The sequence below is a fragment of the Microcaecilia unicolor genome, chromosome 1, assembly GCF_901765095.1.
Source record: "Microcaecilia unicolor chromosome 1, aMicUni1.1, whole genome shotgun sequence".
NCBI lineage: Eukaryota > Metazoa > Chordata > Amphibia > Gymnophiona > Siphonopidae > Microcaecilia > Microcaecilia unicolor.
In genome coordinates, this window is record NC_044031.1 from 91,981,468 (window position 1) to 92,005,005 (window position 23,538).

The 23,538-nt window shown below is 44.5% G+C and overlaps 1 protein-coding gene across 3 annotated transcripts in view; it reads right to left on the bottom strand.

Moving 5' to 3' along the window:
* CREM (cAMP responsive element modulator) overlaps positions 1-23,538 on the bottom strand; it is a 443,843-nt gene that overhangs the window by 25,729 nt on the left and 394,576 nt on the right. For all 3 annotated transcript variants that reach the window (XR_003941665.1, XR_003941662.1, XR_003941664.1), the window contains exon 9: positions 2,190-2,308. The gene's annotated coding sequence lies outside the window, so the exon portion shown is untranslated. The remainder of the gene's footprint in view (positions 1-2,189; positions 2,309-23,538) is intronic.

Here is a 23,538-nt window from a genome sequence, read left to right on the forward strand (position 1 = left end):
ATGGTAAACTGTCCTTCTACATTCCTTCCACTTGCACCTCCTAGTCCATCTCCCTCAGTGTGTTGTGTTCTTATGTAGGCTCTATGTACACACTTATATAATGGTGGGAGCAGAGGGTGTTGTGTAGCAAGATGGAACTTTGTAGCCATGTCCTACATGGAATGTGTGCTGTGCGTCTATGCTGACATTTGTTGTCCCTGTGAACACGTGCTCCCCTTTCACTTATTCTACCCTTCACCTTGAGGGTACTGACAATTCCTTTTCCCCCCTTCATTACAAGATTTAGCTATATTTGTCCTGTAAGACCTTTTTCCTACTACCAGTTTCCCAGGGCTGCCGAGAGGGGGGGACAGGGGGGGCAAAAGTCCCCGGGCCCGGGCCTCTGGGGGGGGCCCGGCGCCATGGCCGCCGCCGCAGTCCGGCCCGCCCTCGCTCCCGGAACTGATTTTAAGCGCCGTCGCTTCCGGAACTGATTTAAAAGTGCCTCCCTCACCTTCGCAGCAAGCAGTGGCAGGCCACTCCTACCTTCTGTGTCCCGCCCTCGCCTGACATAACGTCCGCAAGGGCGGGGCACGGAAAGAAGGAGAGGTCTGCCGCTGCTTGCTGCAAAGGCGTAAAATACAGAGTATTGCATGCATCAACCTTCTCCTATATGAGCACGCAGTTCTGGAATACACTACCACGCAACCTGAAAATGATCTACGAATTAACCGACTTCCGCAAACAATTGAAGACTCATCTCTTTGAGAAAATTTATTGCAAGGATCAAAACACATGAAGTCCATACATACTAATAGAAATGCATCAACACACTCCCTTCTGAATTTCTCTTACCCCGTATTTCCACAACACTTCAAACTCCACCTACAGATAAAATGTTATACCCTATGTTCTCTTGAAATTGTTCTATCGCCTTATCTTTTCCCCATTGTAAATCACATGGTTTTCACGCCCTAACGATTTTTGACTTGACTTTGTCTTCCCATAACTCCTCTCAATGTAACCCATAATCGTACTGTAACACACTGTATTTCCATCCTTCACAATGTATTGTAAGCCATACTGAGCCCACAAATAGGTGGGAAAATGTGGGATACAAATGCAATAAAATAAATAAATAAATAGGGAGGCGCAAGTTTAGTGCACAGGACCTGGGGGTGGAGAGAGGGCCCGGGCCAGGTAGCGGGTGGAGGGGGGGGCCCGGCGACCTCAGGTGGAGGGGGGCCCGAGGGCGGCCTTGTCCCGGGCCCGGCCCAGTCTCTCGGCGGCCCTGCATTTTCCGACCCTTCTCTCACTTGTGTGGCACTGGACCACTATTACTTGTTCATGTGGAGGGATGTGTGGGTGTTAATGAGCCAGGTAGATGGCACATATCTGAGTGGTTCCTCCTGGGTCCCTCTTACCTCCTTTACATAGGACTACATGTGCTGTGAGGCTGTGCAATTCACACCACATATATGAAGTGACTGCATGTAGGAATGTGTGTTTTGGTAGATGAATAGGAATGTGCCCTGGTGAGTGCTGCTGGGTCATACAGTATCCCCCTTATTCTACATATCGCGCCTAGTGTTCCGTGCCAAAATCCAAGCGTATTCTATAACAATGTGGGTAACTTAATTGGCTTAACAAGCTAATCAGCATTGATAAGTCTTAATAAGCAATAATGAGCACTAACAGGCAATAATTAGAATTTACGTGCACAACTCACTAAACGTATTCTGTAAAGCATTCCACCTAAATTGTAATGGGTGCAGCCAAAAATGGTTATGGTTATGGGCGTTCCAAAATTTACGTGCTCTGTTATAGAATATGGCACTGTGTGCCTAAACCTGTGTGCTGACATTTACGCCACATTTCCCTTGGTGTAAATAGATGCTCACAGTTTTAAGTGCTGTGATATCAGCTTTGTGTGTTGTATATGCTGCACCTAAATAAAAACACCACTTACAGAATACGCTCAGGCGGCGTGGTAGCATGGCGGTAGTCTCATTTTGGTGCATGCTGCATGCACGAAGAACCTAATGAGCCTTTGACAAAGGGCCCCTAAATGCTCTATCCACATGTTACGTCCTCTCTCTCTCCCTTTCGCCATTTTTTTTTTGCATGGATTCAGTTTCAGGCACATCTGTTTCATTTACACATCCTCTCTAGTGATCTCCTCCCAACTCCACCAGTCCATTGTAACTTACCTCTATGGGGAATAATGCTTGCTTGTTGAATCTGGTCCTCAGCCTCTTCCAGGCCCTCCTATTCTAACATGGTTCCTCCTCTGGACAGGCATAGGAGGAGGGTGTCAGCAGCTCCAAAACTAGGGAGATGAGTAATTGTCATTATTTTGTGAGTGCCTCCATGCTTGCAAGGTCCATGCAACAGTGCACACAGATCACTGGATGCCCCACCGCATATAAGCACTTACATTTGTTACAGTATATGTGCCTATTCTGTAACCCGCCCTTTATAAAATACATACGGACATTCTGGCACTGCCTTTTAGGTGCCTATTTAAGGTAATCATCCCTTATAGAATTCTCCCATTCTCATTCTCTCTCTTTCTACACACACACACACACACACACACACTACTACTACTTCTACTATTTAGCATTTCTATAGCGCTACAAGGCGTATGCAGCGCTGCACAAACATAGAAGAAAGACAGTCCCTGCTCAAAGAGCTTACAATCTAATAGACAAAAAATAAAGTAAGCAAATCAAATCAATTAATGTGTACAGGCGGAACAGAGAGGGAAACATAGTCGGCCTGTCAGATGCTGCCACTTGGAAACGAACATCACGTGCACCAACATCCACCCTCCCCCCCCCATCCCCACTGCCGCTCCTGCCCCCCTCCATATCGGGCCCCCTGCACTGACCTGACAGCGTCTCTCACCTCCGTGTGGAAGCGCTGCAAGCAGCAGCAGAGCGATCTGCTGCTGCCTGCACTGCTTTCACACGGAGGTGAGAGGCGCTGTCAGGTCAGTGCAGGGGGCCCGGCACAGAGGGAGCGGCGGCGAGGAGGGTAGCTGGAAATCTCGCCCGTTTTAACGGGCTTAACGGCTAGTATATATATAAAATGCCTGTAATTTTAACATACATAGGCCCTTTCCTATTGAAAATTGTAAGATGGTTGAAAGGATTATTGAATCAGGATAATTTTTGGTTGGTGGTACAGAGTGTGATCTCACCATGCTTTGATTACTGCAATGGACTGTCATTAGATATTAGAAGAAATCAGCTCAGAGCATTGCAAGTGGCCCAAAACACGGTAGCGAGAATGTTAGGAGGATGCAGTTGGGATGAGCATATTACACCTGTGCTAAAGCAGTTACATTGGTTGCCTATGGACTATAGAATAAATTTTAAAATTTTGTACTTGATTTTTAAGGTATAGACAAACAGGACATCAACTATTTTAGGTACTAAGTGACATGTGTAACAGCCAATGAGTTGGTGTGAAATACCAACATGTCAAAATGTTAGATTGGAAGAGTTTCAAAATTCTATCTTCTATATTGCTGGCCTGGGCCACAACTTTGGAACAAGTTACCTCTAGAATTAAGAGAGATTCAGGATATGGGTGACTTTAAAACACTTCTAAAAACTCATTTGTTTAGTAGACAGGTGTATGAAGGAGTATAAAGATAGTTTATGAAATAAACTATGGAGGAGGTAAAGTTGAAGCATAAATGATTGATATAAGTAGCTTGGGTATTTATATTATCTGTTTTGTTTTATGTGTGTATATATGTATACTGTGTGAATCATATATTATACAAAATTATTCTGTATGTGGATGATGTAATCTGCCTAGAATACTGGAGATAGAGCGGAATATAATTTTAAAAATAATATATATATATATATATATATATATATTAAATGCATGGAATTTGTAACACGCATAAGTCCTTTTCTCTTGTTTTCCCTTCTCCTTTTTTTTCCTAATCCCTATTAGCAAGAAAAGATTGTAAATTAGGTTCTACTCTTTTGTGTTTTCTATGTCTTCTCCATTCAGTATGTGCCTATCATGCATTTCATTAACTTTACTATTGTTTTTTATGTCTAATTGTAAACCTCCTAGATGTTCTTTTTATGATTCACAGAATATCAAGATATCAACTGTAATGTATACATTTTTCACATTTTCATAGAAAGAAGAAGACACCATTATTACCCCTTAAAAGCGATTTTCAAGATATTTGAGTCAAATTGGTTTGCTACTACTGTATATGACCCATTATAACCTAGCTTGCTATGTTAAACCTTTGCACAGTACTGAAATAAGGAGAATGCAGGAGCATACTAGCAGAAAGGAACATGAGTTTGGTTCCCTCTTGTGGTTGACTGAACCAAATGCTGCAATGATAAATATATGAGTGTATTTTCTAATGCCCCTCTCTACAACTTCAAAAATTCTTTATACAATACTGGGCAATACAGCATTGCTACACAATCTGAAGATTCAACTAATTTTTTACAGGAAATATGGAGTGTAATTTTAAAACACATCTAATTAGCTATAAAATAATGAACATTTTAATTCATTTTTCATTTTTAAATGTCATGGACGATCATACAAAAGAGATTCTAGTTCACACAACTAGTTTTAAATTGTGAGTCCCCTTTAATAGTGTTTCAATGAGGCAACAATATAAGTAAATTAGTAAACATTAAGGCAGCATGGAAGAATATATCACAATTTTAGGAAAACATGGCTTATGGAAAATGTTCATGGCATTACTTTACCATTAAAGGTCTCTCTTGGAGATCTCAATCTAATATTAGTAGATCAAGGCTAAATACAGCATTGATTGTAACTCAGCATGAGTGATCTACGTGATTGTGTGCCCAGGCCCAGTAGTATTTGCAGGAAGAATGAAGCTACCTATTTAATTAAAATTGAACGAGAATAAAAGTAGACTCAAAACAGGACTTTTATCTGTACCTTTGATATCTAATTGGACTGCTGAATCTAATCAGATTGTAAATCTTCAATGACAGATTATAGATGCTATATCATTTGATTAATATGTAGGAGATCAAGATCATCAACCTTACTACCTAACTAAAGGGAACAATTGCCCCAAAAGAAACAACATTGGATAAATGTGTTACAGTAGGTTCACCCTGCTAGTTTAAATGGATGACATTAATTTTTGTTGAAAATGATTGATTGATTTAGAAGAGTTATGTGATCTGAGCTATGAGAATTTGATTGGCGGATATTTGGTATGACTGGGATGCCTTTGATTGGTTAGTAAAAGCTGTCGGATTTGAAACAAAAGAATGCACTGATACCATGTTTTTCTTCCCCAGAGTTAATAAGTAAACAATTGATTTTGAAGTAAAGATCTGTGGACTATAAGTTGTCTAGAATTTCTGCAGATTTCCATAAGGCAGATCTGGAGCTCAAAATATGATTGTTGTGTGAATTTAAATACCAGAGACTCTTGATATTTGAAACTAAGGGCCCTGTTTACAAAGCTGTGCTGTAGACACACTAATTTTTTAGCACCCATTATATTCCTATGGGTGTCTATAGTGTTAGCGCACGCTAATTTTTAGCATGCGCTAAAACTTTGCGCACCTACAGCGTGTCTTAGTAATAAGACCCGTGGAGGGGCATAACTGAATGGGGTGCCCAAGTTTTTCTGAGATGTTGATGTTCATAAAATGTTGAGATGGTCGTCCCCGGTTTCGGCGTAATGGAAACCGAGGACGCCCATCTCAAAAATGACCAATCCAACTCATTTGGTCGGTGGGAGGAGCCAGCATTCGTAGTGCACTGGTTCCAACATGCCAAGGACACCAACCGGGCACCCTAGGGGGTACTGCAAATGGACTAACTGATGCACTAACTGAACGGAAAAAAGCCCTTCCCTTACCGATCCCTTAGCGATTCAGAAAGGAACGGGTGTCACGGTCTGTGGTCGTGACCCCTCTCGGCTTACCTTATTGCTGGCAGTCAGTTCTAAGCTGGCTTTTGTCTGTTCTTCCTGAGTAGCTTTGTCTTTGTCTCTTGTGTGCTGGCTGCTTCCAGCATGGCTCTGATTTCTCCACTGTGCTGCACTGTGTAGGTTGAGCCACTCTGTGCTTTCAGTATGCTTTTCTGCCTGCTTCTTGGATTGTGCTCCCCTCGCCCTCTGTGGCCAGAACCGGTGGCTGCCATAAACTGTCTTGCTGTCCCTACCCATTCCAGGCTTCAGCCCCAGTCCGGTCCGGATCTTCCAAGCTGCCAGATTGTCTTTCTTGTTTGTGCCTGAACAGCACCCGTAGTTGCCTTGAGATTGCTGCAGCTAAGCCTCAGGTGCTGATGGGCTTTAATTAATCACCTAGAAACTTCTGTGTTTTGCCTTTGCATCGTCTAAGGTCCCTGGTATGTGGGTGTGCTCTGTGCACTTCTGCTAGTCCAGTTTTATTCTGAGTTCTTGCCTGGTTTCTTGTTTGTTTGTGTGTAGTTAGCTTGGTTTTATCTGTTTAGTTCCTAGTCTTGTTTTGGTCTGCATTCCTTGTCTTGCGTCTGTGTTCTTTATTAGTGGCTGCTTGGCAGCTTTTGAGTCCTGACTCCCTCCTGTCTGTGTTTCTGTCTTAGTGGCTGCCTGGCAGCTTGTAGTCTTGACTCTGTTGTGTGTTTCCTGCTGGTATCCAGTTCCTGCCCAGTCCGGTAAGTCCTGCCGGCCGCCTACACCCAGGGGCTCAACTCCTGGGAAGGGTGGTCAAGTGCAGGTGAAGCGGTTGCTCCAGTCCTGTGTTCCAGTCCAAGTGTTCTTGTCCAGTGTGTTCCTGCTTTGCTATCCCTGTCTGCAGTCCCTGCTTGTGTGTGTGTTAGCCCAGTGCCGGTTGGGGTGGTTTTGCCTGCCACTGCTGCTCCTTGGTAGCGGCCCAAGGGCTCACAAAACCTAGTTGCCTGCGTTGAAACCTGACAACGGGCATGCAGGAAGGAAATCGCATGCAAATGAGCTGCTCCTGTTAGCTCATTTGCACATGATTTTCTTCCTAAGGAGGGGAAGCCAGTGCAGAGCAGCCAAGCATTATGCATGACTGCTCTATGCATGCCAAAGACAGCTTCATACATGCAGGCAAGCTGCATGTATAATAGCCATCTACAACCTTAAATAATTGCCATCTACAACCTTAATAAATTGCCAATCTACAACCTTAGAAAAATACAAGTCCACGTGCTCGTCAGAGATGTCTTTTTTTTTTTTTTTTTTTTTTTTTTAGAGTATGGGTGAAGGATGCCCTTCGCTATGCCTCCGTCCCTGCGATGGCAGTTGAGGATGTCCAAAATGTGGATGTTTCTGTGAGAAGGATGTTCATGCCTGGATATTTCCGTGAGAAGGATGTTCATGTCTTTGCTATGACTCTGACACCCCCTTTATTTATTTGGATTTTGGATCACAAGTAGCAGCAGTGGATTTGAACTGGCCACCTCTAGATTGCAAGACCACTAACCACTAGGCCACTCCTCCACCTCCACTCCCTTGAAATTTGGGCCATCCCTGGGGGGGGGGGGGGGCAGTTCAGGATGTCCAAAATGTTTGAAAGAAGAAAATCCACGCCTTCGCTATGCCTCTGCTGACATACACTTACCTCCCCCCCCCCCCGGGACCTGCTGCGATGGACCCGATTATGACATTTCAGGCTGGCCAAAAAAAGTTTTTAAAGTTGGGTTTTTTTTCGGGTGGAGGTGGTTAGTGACCATTGGGGGAGTAACGGGAGGTCATCCCTGATTCCCTCTGGTGGTCATCTGGTCAGTTCAGGCACCTTTTTGAGGCTTGGTCGTAACAAAAAATGGACCAAGTAAAGTCACCCAAGTGCTCATCATGGACAGCCTTCTTTTTTCTATTATCCCTCGAGGACGCCCATCTGTTAGGCACGTCCCAGTCCCGCCTTTGCTACGCCTCCGACACACCCCCGGGAACTTTGGTCATCCCCACAATGGAAAGCAGTTGAGGACGCCCAATATCAGCTTTCAATTATACCGATTGGGCGTCCCTGAGAGAAGGACGCCCATCTCCCAATTTGTGTCGAAAGATGGACGCCCTTCTCTTTTGAAATAAGCCCTGCTAGTGTCTTTTGATAAAATTATATTCTCATAGTATATATTTGATTATTGATAAAACTGAACAATAATAGATGGCTGTCCTACATTAAAGTAAATAAGAACTGCACCGCATAGGTTGAGGGGGAGGCGCCCTTCTCTCGGGGCTCAAAGAAACTTCCAGTTCAAGGGGCAGCCCACGATCTCCAGTTCAAGGCTGCCCGAGCGAACCGCTCACTGACAGCAACGACGAACCTTGGGCTCTCTGCAGGTTATGTTTCTATGAGCCTGAGAGGATAGAAGGTCTTTGCTGCTGGGCTGCAGCAGCAGCAGCTCTGCCTCTCCTCTCTGGCATTTTCAGGAAATAGAATATAATTTAAGAAAACCGCAGGAGCTCAGAACACGTCTGACTCAGTCGGCGGCCATCTTGGACTCAATAAGTATTTCCATACTGGGGACAGACCGAAGGTCTATCAAGCCCAGCATCCTGTTTTCCAACAGTGGCCAAACCAGGTTACAAGTACCTGGCAAGATCCCAAAACTGTAGAGAATACATTTTATGCTGCATATTCCAGAAATAAGCAGTGGATTTTCCTCAAGTCCATTTTAATAATGGTCTATGGACTTTTCCTTTATGAAGCCACCCAAATATTTTTAAAACCCCGCTAAGCTAACTGCTTTTACTACATTCTCTGGCAACGAATTCCAGAGTTTAATTACACGTTGAGTGAAGAAATATTTTCTCTGATTCATTTTAAATTTACTACTTTGCTTCATTGCATGCCCCCTAGTCAGTGGCGTAGCAAGGGCGGGGTGGTGTCAACGGGTGGGGGGGTGCATCCATCCACCCCCCCCCCGGCGTAGAGCCTCCCCCCGACACGGTCCCCACCTGCCTACAAGCTCCATCCATCTGCAGTGCTGCTGTAAAGAAGAAATTGCTTCGTCGGCCCTTCCCTCACTGTGTCCCGCCCTCTGACGTAACTTCCTATTTCCTCAAGGGCGGGACACAGTGAGTGAGGGAAGGGCCAACGAAGCGATTTCTGCTTTACAGCAGCGCTGCAGATGGATGGAGCTCGTAGGCAGGTGGGGACCGTGTCGGGGTGGGGGGTCTACGCCGGTGGGGGGGTGTTGTGTTGGTCTGCACCCGGGGGGGGGGTGCAGCGGCGATCCGCCCCGGGTGGCAGCCGCCCCCACTACGCCACTGCCCCTAGTCAAACAGTAAACAAGCAATTCACGCCTACCCGTTCCACTCCACTCATATCTCCCTCAACTGTCTTTTCTCCAAGCTGAAGAGCCTAGCCACTTTAGCCTTTCCTTATAGGGAAGTCATTCCCATCCCCTTCCCCAACTATCATCGCATCTCCCTCCTCCCTTTCCTATCCAAGATACTTGAATGCGCTGTTCACTGCCGTTGTCTTGACTTTTTTCAACTCGAGCTATGTCTTGATCCCTTCAAGCTGGCTTTCGCCCCTCTTCATTCAAATGAAACAGCACTTGCTAAAGTCTCCAATGACCTGTCCTGGCCAGACCCAAAGGTCTCTATTCTATCCTCATCCTTCTCGATCTATCTGCTGCTTTTGACACTGTTGATCACTGCCTATCCCTTGATATGCTGTCCTCACTTGGATTTCAGGGCTCTTTCTTTCCTTTTTTTTCTTGGTCTCTTCCATGTACTTTTAGTGTATACCATGGCAGATCCTCCTCCACTTCTACCCCACTATCTGTTGGTGTACCTCAGGGCTCTGTCCTGGGACCTCTTCTTTTCTCCAGCTACACTTCTTCCCTTGGTATTCTGATCTCATCCCATGGTTTTCAGTATCACCTTTACGCTAATGACTTCCAGATCTACCTCTCCACACCAGAAATCTAAGCAGGAATCCAGGCCAAAGTATCAGCCTGCCTGTCTGACATTGATGCCTGGATGTCTCACTGCCATCTGAAACTAACATGACCAAGACTGAATTCTTATCTTTTCCCCTAAACGAACCTCTCCTCTTCCCCCATTCTCTATCTCTGTGGATAACACTCTCATCCGCCCTGTCTTATCTGCTCATAACCTTGGGTCATCTTTGACTCTTCTCTCTCCTTCTTTGCCCATATTCAACAGACTGCTAAAACCTGTCATTTCCTTCTCTATAATATCACCAAAATTTGTCCTTTCCTTTCTGAGCACACTACCAGAACCCTTATCCACACTCTTATCACCTCTCACTTAGACTATTGCAACTTGCTTATCACAGGTCTCCCTCTTAGCAATCTCTATCCTCTTCAATCTGTTCAAAATTCTGCTGTATGACTTATATATCGCCAGTGTTGCTATGCTCATATTAGCCCTCTCCTCAAGTCACTTAATTGGCTCCCTATCCATTTCCGCATACAGTTCAAACTTCTCTTATTAACTTACAAGTGCATTTGCTCTGCAGTTCCTCAGTACCTCTCCATTCTTTTCTCTCCCTATACTCCTCCCTAGGAACTCCGTTCACTGGGTAAATCTCTCTTATCTGCACCCTTCTCCACCACTAACTCTAGACTCCATTCCTTTTATCTTGCTGCAACATATGCCTGGAATAGACTTCCTGAGCCGGTACATCAAGCTCCATCTCTGGCCGTCTTCAAATCTAGGCTAAAAGCCCACCTTTTTGATGCTGCTTTTAACTCCTAACCCTTATTCACTTGCTCATGTTTCATCATTCCCACTTTAGTAATTCCCTTATCTCTTATTTGTCCTGTTTGTCTGTCTTAATTAGATTGTAAGCTCTGTCGAGCAGGGGCTGTCTCTTTATGTCCAGTGTACAGCATTGCGTGCGTCTAGTAGAGCTACAGAAATGATTAGTAGTAGTAGTACCGACTGCAATGTTGTCATTGTGAAATGGTGAACCTTTAAAACTCCGACTCTTTTGAAGACCAAACTCAGGTGGAAGGAAGCTTGCTTCTTTGGAACTACAAAGTAAATAGAATAATTTACTGTTCCTCAATTGCAACTGGGGACAGTCTCAACTGTGCCTAAATGAGGAAGCATTTGCATAGATGGCTTGACCTGCCTGATATTTGGGCTGGAGCTTGCATGGAAACTCCAAGATAAAATCTGCAGTGGAATGGGAGAACTCTAGTTTAGTTTGTAACCTTGCTTTAGTATTTCCAAGACACATTGGTGTGAGGTAATTTTAGTCCACTCCTCATGGAACCAGGAGCGGAGTCCTGCTATTATGAAACATGAGGAGTGAACCAAGACCCCATCACTGGGAGATGCAGAAGACATTGGTAGACCTGGAGTTTGAAGCAGAGTTCTGTCAGCATGAAAGGTGACTTGTCTTTGCTGAGATGGAACCCTGAAAGTTAGATTTGCCTGGCCTGTAGCACTTGGCCTCACGAAACTTAAGATGAGCATGAGAGGATTTAAAAGAATCTTTAGACTGTCCTCTGGCAATCTCCGAGACTTGGAGTCCCCTAGGTCTTTACCCAACTTCTCTAGATCTTCTCCAAACAAAAGTTTACCTTTTAAAGGTAACTTGCTGAATGTGACTTAGAAACCACATCAGCTGTCCAATGCCTAAGCCAGAGCTATCTTTTTGCTGAGAGGGTCAAGAATTGGCTGGCATGGCTGTGCATTGGAACTAACTAATGTGGCTGAGAGCCAGAGGTAGATGGTGTAGCAGAATATGGCTGTTTGTACCATTGTGCACTATTGTTGGCAAGCTGCAGTGGGACTTCAACCAACCACCTCTAGATCTCTGTGCTTACTCTCAAGCTGGTTGATTTAATCATTAAGCTATTCCTCTACATTGAAGTAGCTCTGTAATATTCGCTAGCTGTCCATACAATGAAAAGGTGCAGAAGTGCAATAGAAGCATTTATAGATGCTGCTGATACAGTGGTAGCTGGAGCTACAATGCAATAGTTTGGGTCAATGTCAATGTGCACTACAAGAGAACAGAGCCGCTGTGGAAACCAACACAGCCAACACCTTTAGCACTGTGGAGTAGTGTTAGCTGTTCCAGTCATGCAATAAGCTGCTTGACAAAGCAAGCAATATGGGAGAATACAACATTTGAAACAGAACTGAGTTCCACAGTTTCTAATATGATGCACAAGCCAGCCTTGAACCTGTAAACTACAGAATGACAAAGGGACAAAGTTTGTCCCCGTCCCCATGGGTTCTGTCTCTGTCCCCACTGGTTCTGTCTCCATTCCCGCTCCGTCCCCATCTACAAAAGCCTCAAACAATTATGATTTTATGTATAAATCTTTTTATTAAAGTATAAAAAGGAACAATATGCTGTGCAACTATTGTGTATAAATTACAAATAGAAAACAATAATAACAGTGAGCTGCTGTAATAACCCTCCTCACCACCCCCATCCAACCCCAACAGTAGCTGATTTCTATTACCCCAAGGAATCCTAATCCATCCTGTTAAAATGTCCAGGGCTACAAAATACAACCCATTCTGTATGCCTTAGAGGGAAGAAATATGCCCTAAGAAGCACTGTTATGATTTTTTAATCTGTAGATGAATAAGAAATCATCAACAATCTTAGGATTCAGTCTGGCTCTCCTGTCTTCCACAGTCCTTCCTGCAATAGATGTCTTCTTAGAGAAGATGTGCTGGTAGCAGGATGTACAGGATCCCCAATGCAAATTTTGCTACTTGTGGCCAGCATGTATGCTTGTTTTTCAAAAAAATCAAAATATCATTGTCTGCATCACTCAAATATAAATAACAGTCCAGTTCATTAACAAGCTTCAAAGTAGAAAATGACACAGGGACAAAGCCTGTCCCCATTCTCGTGGGCTCTGTCCCCATCTCCGCCCCGTGGACTGTCCCTGTCCTGTCCTTGCAAGCTCTGTCCACGTCCCCATCCCCGCGGTTAATGCGGGTCCCCGTCCTCATGCCATTATCTACTGTAAACTTCAGGTTAAAGCCAGCCATCTTCCAGAATAAAACTATTTGCTGTATAACACTGCACCTGGAGAAAATGTCACCATTGCAGCACTGAGCAGTGTTGCCAGATTGAAAACATTTTCCCCACTCAAACCTGCACAAAGTTAAACCCTGCCCCCGACATCATCCCCACCTCCATGTCTTTAACCCCACCTCGACGTATTTAACCCCGTCCCTGACGTACCATCCGTCATTAACCCCGCCCCTGATATAGCTGCTGATGTCACTAACCCCGCCCCGACATAGCTGCCAACGTCACTAACCCCACCCCCGTCATTAACCCAGCCTCTACGGGGCTTCTATTGGACCAAACAGGACCAATAGAAGCCCCAGAAAAGCGCCCAAATCCGCACTGCGGCTTTTAAAAGCCCGCCCAATTTCCTGCAACCCACAGCGGCAAAAATTGCCCGCAACCGGTCGCGGAAAGCCGCCCAATTGGGGCGGGAAACCCACAAACCTGGTAACTTTGGCACTGAGGTTCCATGGTTACTATGAGACCAAGAGAGGTGTGGCTTCAGAAAATAAACAATATGTAACAGTTTTCACAGAAAAACATTGAGCCAACAGCACTAAGCCTGACCAGTGTTGCCAGGTGGGCGGTTTACCGCCCAATTGGGCGGTTTTCTGCGACCGCCGCAGGAAATTTTTGCCCGCGGGCGGGTTGCGGTTTTTGGGCTGCTTTTGGGCTTCGGGCAGTTTTTTGGGCGCTTTTTCGGCCGCGGTGGGCGGGGTTAGCGACGTTTTTGGGCGGGGTTAGTGACGTGGGAGGCGGGGCGATGACGTAGAAGGCGGGGCCGATGACGTGGGAGGCGGGGCCGATGACGTGGGAGGCGGGGCCAATGACGTAGGAGGCGGGACCGATGACGTGGAGGCGGGGCCGATGACGGCGGGGTTGATGACGGCGGGGGCGGGGGTGATGACGCGGGGGCGGGGGTGTCAGGGGCGGGGTTTGAGTTTGGGCGGGTTTTGGGCTGGATTTTGGGCTCCTTTGGGCTGGAAAAATATTTTCCACCTGGCAACCCTGAGCCTGACTAAACTAAACTCCTTTGTAAAGATGCTGAAAAAAGGAATTCCTGTACTGCCCATATAAGTTCCACAAAAGAAGTGAGGAAAACTTCCAGGGTGTTTTTTTTTTTTTTTTTTTTTTTTTAAAATAACTGCCCTCTGTGAAAACAATGAAGGGACTTTAGTTCTGTAAATGAAAGGTATCTTCTAAGAATATGAGAAAACTAATAGGGCTTTCAGAGGACCTAATACACATGGTGCACTGCCCTGATGCTGCTATTCACTGGCTCCCACGCTAGAACAACATTCACCCAACTCTGGAACCATAAGTAAAATCTTAACTCCCACAGACAGTGTGGCCTTTTGGTGACTGCTGCTACAACAAATCCACTTTAGGCCAAATGTAGCTTTCCCAGCTCAGGTGTGGAAATGGGGTAAAGACATGACATAGCTGCCACCACTCAAAGGGCAATGGCTGGAGTGACCCACTGAGCATAAATGACTTCCTGCATGGCCTCCTACACTGGAAAAAAAAGACTGAAGCAGTATTCTAGTGCTTGCCATTTTAAGATGAGCAGATGCAGGTGTAGCAGGATCAGCAGAAGAAATATGAAGTACCTGAAGAGGCCTTAGGTATAAAGGAAAGTAACTCTTCCCTTGTGAGACACCTGCACCGCGGTGGGATCATCAGATTCCTCTGCAATAGCTCCTCCCTCCTTCTCCAATTCCTTCTGCATTTGTGCAGAAAGGGACTGCCCTGAATGACTTAAGGCCAGATGCACTAACTTAACGAGCAAGTAGTAAACCTGGCGTGCACTAAATGCTTCTCCGAGCCATTTTCCGAACATGGTAGCAGCTAAACGAAAACGGAATGCAGATGAGCAAATTAGTACCCCAATGTGTATAAATCGTATTGTAATGAGATGCACTACCGTTTTCCGATTGCCTAACCATGGAAAATCTAACGGGAGGTCTGTACCTCTCATTGGGGCTGCGCGGGATTGAAAAACTTCTATAAATTTAACAAAAAAAAAAAATCGGGAAAAAAAAAACGTTCAAGTGCTCGTCAGGGACTTCCTTAATGAACATCCTTCACTCAAACAATGAGAAAAAAAAAAGCAACTAGCTGGAAACTTTGCCTAGCGATGTCCAAGTGCTCGTCAGGGGCCATCCTGCCTAACATGGACGTCCTTCATTATAAAAATAAAAAAAAAGGACGTCCCTGACGAGCACTTGGACGTTTCCCCCCAGATTGTTTGTGATGGGTGCAAGGACGTTCAAATAAAAAAACCTATTTGGACGTCTTTCGATTCTGCCCCTCCTCTAGGTTTCTCTCAGCCAATCACAGCGCGTTTAGCTGACACCAGTGACAGCTAATGTGCTGTGATTGGCTGAGAGAGACCTGGAGGAGGGCATCTGACGTGCTTCACTCTGTTCTAGAAAAACTGAAGCCACCGACCGAGTTCTCATCTCCGTTTAGTTTCGGTTTCCAAGGTCACTCATGAAAGCATACTTAATTACATACCGTGTTTGCGTAAATTCCAAATATCCAAATAAACTCTAATACATGCATACGTGTCAGAAGAGCGAGAGAAACATCCTGCGCAGTTGTGTCCAATTAATTACCTGTCCCAATCCCCTGCCTTTGCTGGGTGAAAAGTGCTGTTAACAACCGATCTCTCGCTCCGGTTCCCCATGCCAGCCGCTCCAATTCAGAAGCTGAGTACTACCTTTAGTGCCGGAGTCCCGTTTGCAGTGCTTGCACACTATCAAGGCCGATAGAGCTCCAGAGTGGGAGGGGCACGCTCCACAACTAGGATAACAGCTGCAGGGCCAGGCTAGCTGTCAGTAGCGCTGCATCATAGATGGCCATTCACACAGGGATCAAAGGAGGTTTGCAGTTCCTTTCTTCTTATTATTGATTGAAAGGCTATAAGGAGAAGACCGTTCATAAAGGCCGTCCTTGGCTGCTCATCAGAGACGTCCTTTTTTTTTTTTTAAATTGAAGGACATCTATAAAAGACATCCTTGGCATGCGCAGAGCAGCCAGCATAACGCTTGGCTGTTCTGCGCATGCTCGACCGGCTGACTGGTTTCCGATGGAATAGAGAATGGAAGTGAGCTACAACGAGCAGCTCATTTGCATTCCTTTTCCTTGATGCATGCCTGCTCCTTACCGATTTGCTAAGGGAATCAGTAAGGGAAGGGCTTTAACGATTTTTTTAGTGCATCTCCCCCTCACTCAGACTGATAGGGAGACAGGAGAACAACAGACCCTACTTCTGAGCTGGAATGCAAACATCTACTCTTCTGGGCAGGGTCCATCAGAGACTGAGGCATGGAACAAGCCATAAATCTCCAAAGGTTGAGCAAAAAAAAAAGAAGCTGTCAGTTCCCCTAACAGACCCATATATAGGCATTATGGAGCAGCAGAATGAACTCGGTTGGGGTGGGGTCAAAAGAAATTATAGACAAGCAAGCCTGACGTTGATGGAAGGCAAAATGGTAGACACTATTATAAAGAACAAATTAATGAGCATATACATAGGCATGGACTAATGCCAACATGGATTTAGTCAAGGAAAATCTTGTCTCACTAATCTGGTACATAAGAAAGCAAACAGAATGTAAGGAATTAGGAATGGAGAACACAACTGAGATTATAATAATGCTTTTGTACTGCACCACTGTGCAACCACAACTTGAATATTGTGTGCAATTCTGGTCACTGCATCTCAAAAAAGATATAGCAGAATTAGAAAAGGTACAGAGAAAGGCAACAAAAATGATAAAGGGGATGGGATGGGATGGGATGATTTCCTGTATGAGGAAAGGCTAAAGAGGCTAGGGCACTTCAGCTTGGTGAAGAAATGGCTGAGGAGAGATGTGACCGAGATCTATAAAATACTGGGTGGAGTGGAACAGGTTGACATGGTGTAGAGAAAATATTCTGTTAATATAGGGTTAATCATTCTTACAATTTCTAAATAAATATAGATTCTAAAAAGAGGAACAGTGCAGCTCTGACCTTGTGCATCACAAGTAGAACTGTATGTTCTTAGATATGCTTTGGGCCGGCTACCTTACTAACAGTCTAGAACTGTAACATGTGTTTTGAATTGAGGGGTCCCGAGCCCCCCCCAAGAAGACTGGAGTGACCTTAATCTGACTCCATCTCTAAATAACACTAGTACTGGGGTAATCAGGGAGTTGTGAAGTTCTAAAAGGAATTGCCACTGAGAGAGACGTTAGGTCTAAGGGACCCGCATTAGTCCGCCTCTCAGCACTGGCAAGGAATAGATACCAGCCTTATGACAAACTGGATTTAGACTACAGGTTATACAATGCAGCGAATGATAGCCTGATACAGCAAAAGCATCTATACTTACAGCCTTTCATCATTAAGTGAAGCCCACAAATCATAATTTGGAATGAGGAGTTTATTTGCCAAGGTACAAGTCAAATCAGTGATTGACAATAGGCAAGTACAATCAATTAATTATAGGAATATAATAAGCTACAAACAGGTGTTAATTATTTGCTAATCTCTTATAATTTCTTTTACCAATTAGAGGTTTTACAAGGGAAAGCAATTAGGTAATTTGTCAATTCTGCTGGACACATTGGTTTCCCTTGGAGAGAGAGTGCCAACCCTTTTCTCTCTCACTTAAACCAGGAAAAACCCTGATTTTTATAGGTGCCCTCAGGATATGGATAATATGACAGTAGATATACCTGATTGGATCTATGCTAATGTCATGGTTGTCACTGATTGGCTCATGCTAATGAGTAGCTTCTATCTTGCTACGCCTTTCCTTTCTCACACCATAGCTGACCACAATCCTGCTCACAGGAAAGTCTCCCTCCTCTCTTGGACAGCTAGTTCCCTATTTTCTATGCACCTGGCATGACTCACTCATTTCTCAACTTGTTTTTCTAACTTACATTAGAGAAAATTCCACTTTGTAACAGATACGGGCTTCCATTTTGTGCTGAAATCCTCCATTTTGTTTCCATATCTATTGACCTAACTTTTAGGCCTCAATCCGGGCTACAAACTAGGCCATACTTTTCCAGTAAGCTCCCAGTTATGTCAGCCATCAGATTTCTGACTCGGCCAAGGTCTGTAACAGCCTGAGCTCTATGACTGGGCCCGCCACCATTCCAGTGGGGGGGTCTCTGGCTGTACCATAATTATACACATGTTTAAAATGTATTTGTGATGACAGACACTGTGGAACTGCATGTAGGTATTGTAGGAGAAAGGTTTATAAGAGCAGAGTGGGGGGTGGGTTTGAGTCAGACAACCTCCTGACTGTTGTTGGATTTTTGTCTCCTTGTAAGAATAAAGCTGTTTTTCTTTTAAGACTGTTTGGTGTCTTGGGATTCGTGAGTATATTAATTAAATTTTCTTAACAGCTTGGTCCTTCGAGCCAGAAACCAATATCCTTTTCCTTGTGTCAGGATCGGAACTGTTGTGCACATGGATTTTGAATAATCCTTTCATAAAGTCCCCACAGGGAGATCCTGAAAAAAGGGGCTGGTTCCTCTGACACTTGGAAGGGTGATGGTTTTCTTTTCTGTGTATCACAAATCTCATGGGACCAACTTAGGTAATGTTGTGTCTTATTTGTCTTTTAAATTAGTGTGTCTTTTAAATTAGTAACTGAGATTTGGAGAGAGGACTCTTTTTTTTTTTCAATCTGGGATTGATTGCTATAGTATAAAAAAAGAAGTCCAAGGTTTAGAACCTACTCTCACAGGAGTGTGGACTCTTTTTTTTTGTTTTTTTTTGTCTGGGACAGCTATAGTTAAAGAAGTCTGTGATCTGGAATCCGCTCAGAGACCACAGCCTGTGTGAGAAGACTACCGGAATAAAGTACTCCGTGTGCACGTTAAAAGAGTGATATAACCATGGGAAATTTATGTTGTAAGATAGGTTGCTGTTCATATCTGTGTTGCTGCTTTGCGAGGTCCCCAAAGCAAGGGATCCTTTGTGGAGACCCTAAGTTTAGGCATAAACGTAATCCAGATACTGTGTTGTATTTAAATACATGGAAAAGGAGATTTGGATTTGATTGGAAATTAACTGTTGAATAATGTAAGAAATTGCTGCAAGATATAGAAGATTATGAGAGCACTAATCCTAAGAAGAGAGGGCAAAACGGCTATAAAGAGGCCCAGGACTGGTTCCTAGAATCTTGTAAAAGGCAAAAATTGATTGCATTCCCTAGCCCAATGTCCCTTCTTCCCGCACACATAACAACATCCCGCTTCTCTCCTAGTCAGCCTATCTCGTCCTCTACCTCTCCCTCGGTTCCCTTTAAAGTTTTGACTTGGCTGTGTCAAGTATATTTCACCAGTGCTTCCATCTGCCATTAAGATGTTGGACCTTTTCTGTTTTTCCTTTTCCTGAAAATGTGTCTCTGCATGTTTGGCATATTCAAGAAGAGAGCTGAGACGACATGTGCGGTGTGTTACCATATGTTTGTTTGTTTATTTATTTGCTGCACTTGTATCCCACATTTTCCCACCTATTTGCAGGCTCAATGTGGCTTACAAAATGTTATTGCAACATGTACACATTATAGGATAAGAATTTCAAAATATAGATACAGATGGGTACATAGAATATCAAAGCAATCATATTAGTAATGAAGCTATTAATTGATGGTAAACACCCTTTTAGAAAAGCATTTTTAAGCTGTTGTTCATATGGTGTATCTTTATCCACATTGGGCGGGAGATTTATGCCACTATCCTGCTTATTTTCGAAAGAGAAAAACGCCTATAGTGCGACCTAAATCGGGAGATAGACGTTTATCTCGCAAAGGCGCCCAAATCGGTATAATCGAAAGCCGATTTTGGGCGTTTCCAACTGCACTCCGTCGCAGAAACGAATAAAGTTGACGGGGGCGTGTCGGAGGCGTGGTGGAGGCAGGACTGGGGTGTGGTTATCGGCCGAGGAGAGATGGGCGTCTTTAGCTGATAATCGAAAAAAAAAAAAAAGGCGTTTTTACCGCGATTTTGGTAACTTATTTTGGACCCTTTTTTTTCACGAACAAGTCCCAAAAAAGTGCCCAACTGCCCAGATGACCACTGGAGGGAATCGGGGATGACATCCCCGGACTCCCCCAGTGGTCACTAACCCCTTCCCACCAAAAAAAACCACTTTACAAACTTTTTTTCCAGCCTGTATGCCAGCCTCAAATGCCGTACCCACCTCCATGACAGCAGAATGTGTTTGATCCTATCACAGCCTTTCCCTGGGTCAGATGTGGCTCTCGGGTGCAGTACAGGGTCACATCAGCATTGCATTGTGGTGGGTGTAGGGTATTTGGCTCCGTGATTTCATTAGCTTGTGTTACAGTCTCACGATGTTGGTAGTTGGTAGGCTCTTCTCCCATGGTGCTTTTCCCCCTGCCTACTGGGTCAGAGTGTGCCCTGTTGTGTTTCCTGTTGTAGTCCATGCGGTAGTGGCCATTTTTGTAAGCCAGTTTTAGTTCCCTTTCCTGTGTTAGCCACGTTACAGAACTTAGTTCTTACCTTGAATGTGGCTGAAAGAGGGCATTGTACAGCATTCTGCCAGCTCTGACCTACTGCTCATCTCAGTACCAGGGAGACTCGTTGCCAGTGGGGCACAACCTCTGATCTGCAGTTAACTGTGAGTAAACGCGGTTACTCCAATAAAGGATGTTTTCGGAGAGATTAGTCTTCAGGTGTCAACTGGTGTGCCAATGTTATATAGCAGCAACCAGTCCTAGAGGCCTGCGTGTATGCAGGTCCCCTGGAGCACTTTAGTGGGTACCGCAGTGCACTTCAGCCAGGTGGCCCCAGGCCCATCCCCCCCCCCCCCCCCACCTGTAACACTTGTGCTGGTAAATGGGCGGTCTCAAAAACCCACTGTACCCACATGTAGGTGCCCCCTTCACCCCTAAGAGCTATGGTAGTGTTGTACATTTGTGGGTAGTGGGTTTTGGGGGAGGGGGTTGGGTGCTCAGCACCCATGGTAAGGGAGCTATGCATGTGGGAGCGTTGTCTGAAGTCCACCGCACTGACCTCTAGAGTGCCCAGTTGGTGTCGTGGCATATCAGGGGGGCCAGTGTACTACGAATCCTGGCCCCTCCCACAACCAAATGGCTCGGATTAGGACGTTTTTGAGATGGGCGTTTTTAGTTTCCATTATCGCTAAAAAAACCAAACGCCCAGCTCAAAAAGGTCCATTTTTTTGAAAATACGGTTCGGCCTGCCCCTTCACGGACCCGTTCTCGGAGATAAACGCCCATGGAGATAGGCGTTTCCGTTCGATTATGCCCCTCCATAGATATCAAAGATTTCCTTTAATCTGACAAAATATGGCTCTACATTTTCTCCTTCTTGTTGAAAGCATTGATTAATAACAGTCTAATTTGCCCTTGGTATAAATTTAGTTCTAATACGAGCCAGTAAATTAGTTAATGCTTGGGCAAGGACAACATCATCATAATTCAGTGGTCTGTTGTTGCCATTGGTGGGTTGCCATTCTCTACTGATAAGGCACCAATCAGGACCAAGAATTTGCCTAACAGCTCTTTCTATTTCCACCCCATTTAACCGGTAACTTTGACATAGGTTATGAATCTGAGTTTCAAAATTCAGCGATTTAATTTTATTTATTTATTTGTTACATTTGTATCCCACATTTTCCCACCTATTTGCAGGCTCAATGTGGCTTACATAGTACTGTAAAGGCGATCGCCAATACTGGTATGAACAAATACAGAGTGATGTTGTGGTAGCCCTCTACACACCGCTGAGACCTCTAATGTCCTCAAGAAGCATCACTATCTGCACCCTCATCAAAAGAAATTGTATGATGTGATACCTGCCAACAAAGCCTTCAGGAGTGGCCCCCACACTCTTGAGCTTGCTCCCAGAGGCGCTATGTTTATCTCAAGACTACCTCTAACTTCAGGAAGCAGGTGAAAGCTTTTAATACATTTGGTGACTAACTATACACTCATTCCCACAATTTTGGGGTGTGGGATACCTTCTGTGGCTTTCTTTACATCATTTAGGGACCATGGTCGGTAAACGAACATGGTATCATTTTGACCCTGTTCACCTGCACGAGGGTTGGGCACTTCTATAAGGGGAAAATTCTCATATTCATCTATCTGCCATGAATGGGGACTTTTACTTTGCCACTCTCCCCATGATTTCCCATTTCTAGTAACATAGCTAGCTTTATGTAATGCAATGGGGGAGACTGGCTCCGTAGGGCAGCTAGGCTTAGGTGGTTCCGAATAAGGTGGTGGAGTAATGGGATTTAATTACTAGGAGGTCATCCTCCTGTGTTAACACACTGTGTGTTTCAGATTTCAGCCGTTTTTCGGCTGAATCCAATTACAAATGGCCCATCCTCTGTGTGTAGGAAACTAATGCAGACACTACAGACCCATGTTAAACCAACAGCTGTAGAATTCATGTGCCCTGAGGACTTGCATTGTACTACTTACTATACCCATACATCAAAACCTGATTCTTTACATGAGACAGCTTTTTTAAAGCTGAAACAGAGTCGGATCACTATTTTGAAATTGTATTGGAATGACAAAGCTTTTTGTGCAGCTCACATACAGCTGCCTGGCATATTGTCAGAGAATTGTTTCTATAGATCACGATATGTCTCACACATTTCCCTGTCTAAACCCCATCAGGCTAAGTGGGTAGATGTAGTCAGATTTGTCACTACTTGTGTAAATAATAATAATTGGGAACCTCTGAAAGAGCAGGGACACCAATTTAATCCCATAGTGGGTGCCTGGTCAAAATCAGTATTCTGGACCACGGTGACGCTGCCCGCAGTCCACCTGAAAGACTTACCTGACAAATTTGCAAATAATTGACATTTGTACTACCTGCCATATCAAAAGCAATATACCCTGAAGCCAGAAGCAGCGGATGGAATCTGACCGGTCATAAAAGACCTCTTACAAACAGGAGTATTGATCCCATGCTTACACTCGCCCTGTAATACTCCTTTGTTCCCCGTAAAAAAGGCACCTCTTTCCCAAGGATGGAGAATGGTGCAAGATTTGCAAGCAGTCAATAGGGCAGTGATCCCAAGAGCCCCCACTGTACCTGACCCATCCACTTTGCTAAATGACTTGAGGCCACAAAACAAATACTTTTCAGTCGTAGACATCAGTAAATCTTTTTTTAGTATTCAAATTGAGCCGCAAAGCAGATTTTGGTTTGCATTTACCTTTGACGGAGAAAGTTACACCTATATTCGCCTTCCTCAAGGATACTGTGAATCACCCACCATTTTTTTCACAAGTCAAGTCTGTAAACCTAGCAAAATTCGACCCACCACAAGGGAGTCAAATACTATTGTATGTAGACGACATTCTTTTAGCCTCAGAAACCAAAGAACAGTGCAGGATTGATACTATCAGTCTCCTTCAATTTTTAGCTGACCAGGGCCATAAAGTAAATAAATCAAAACTTCAGTTATGGCAAACCACTGTACGGTACTTAGGATATAACCTTTCATACGAAGGAAA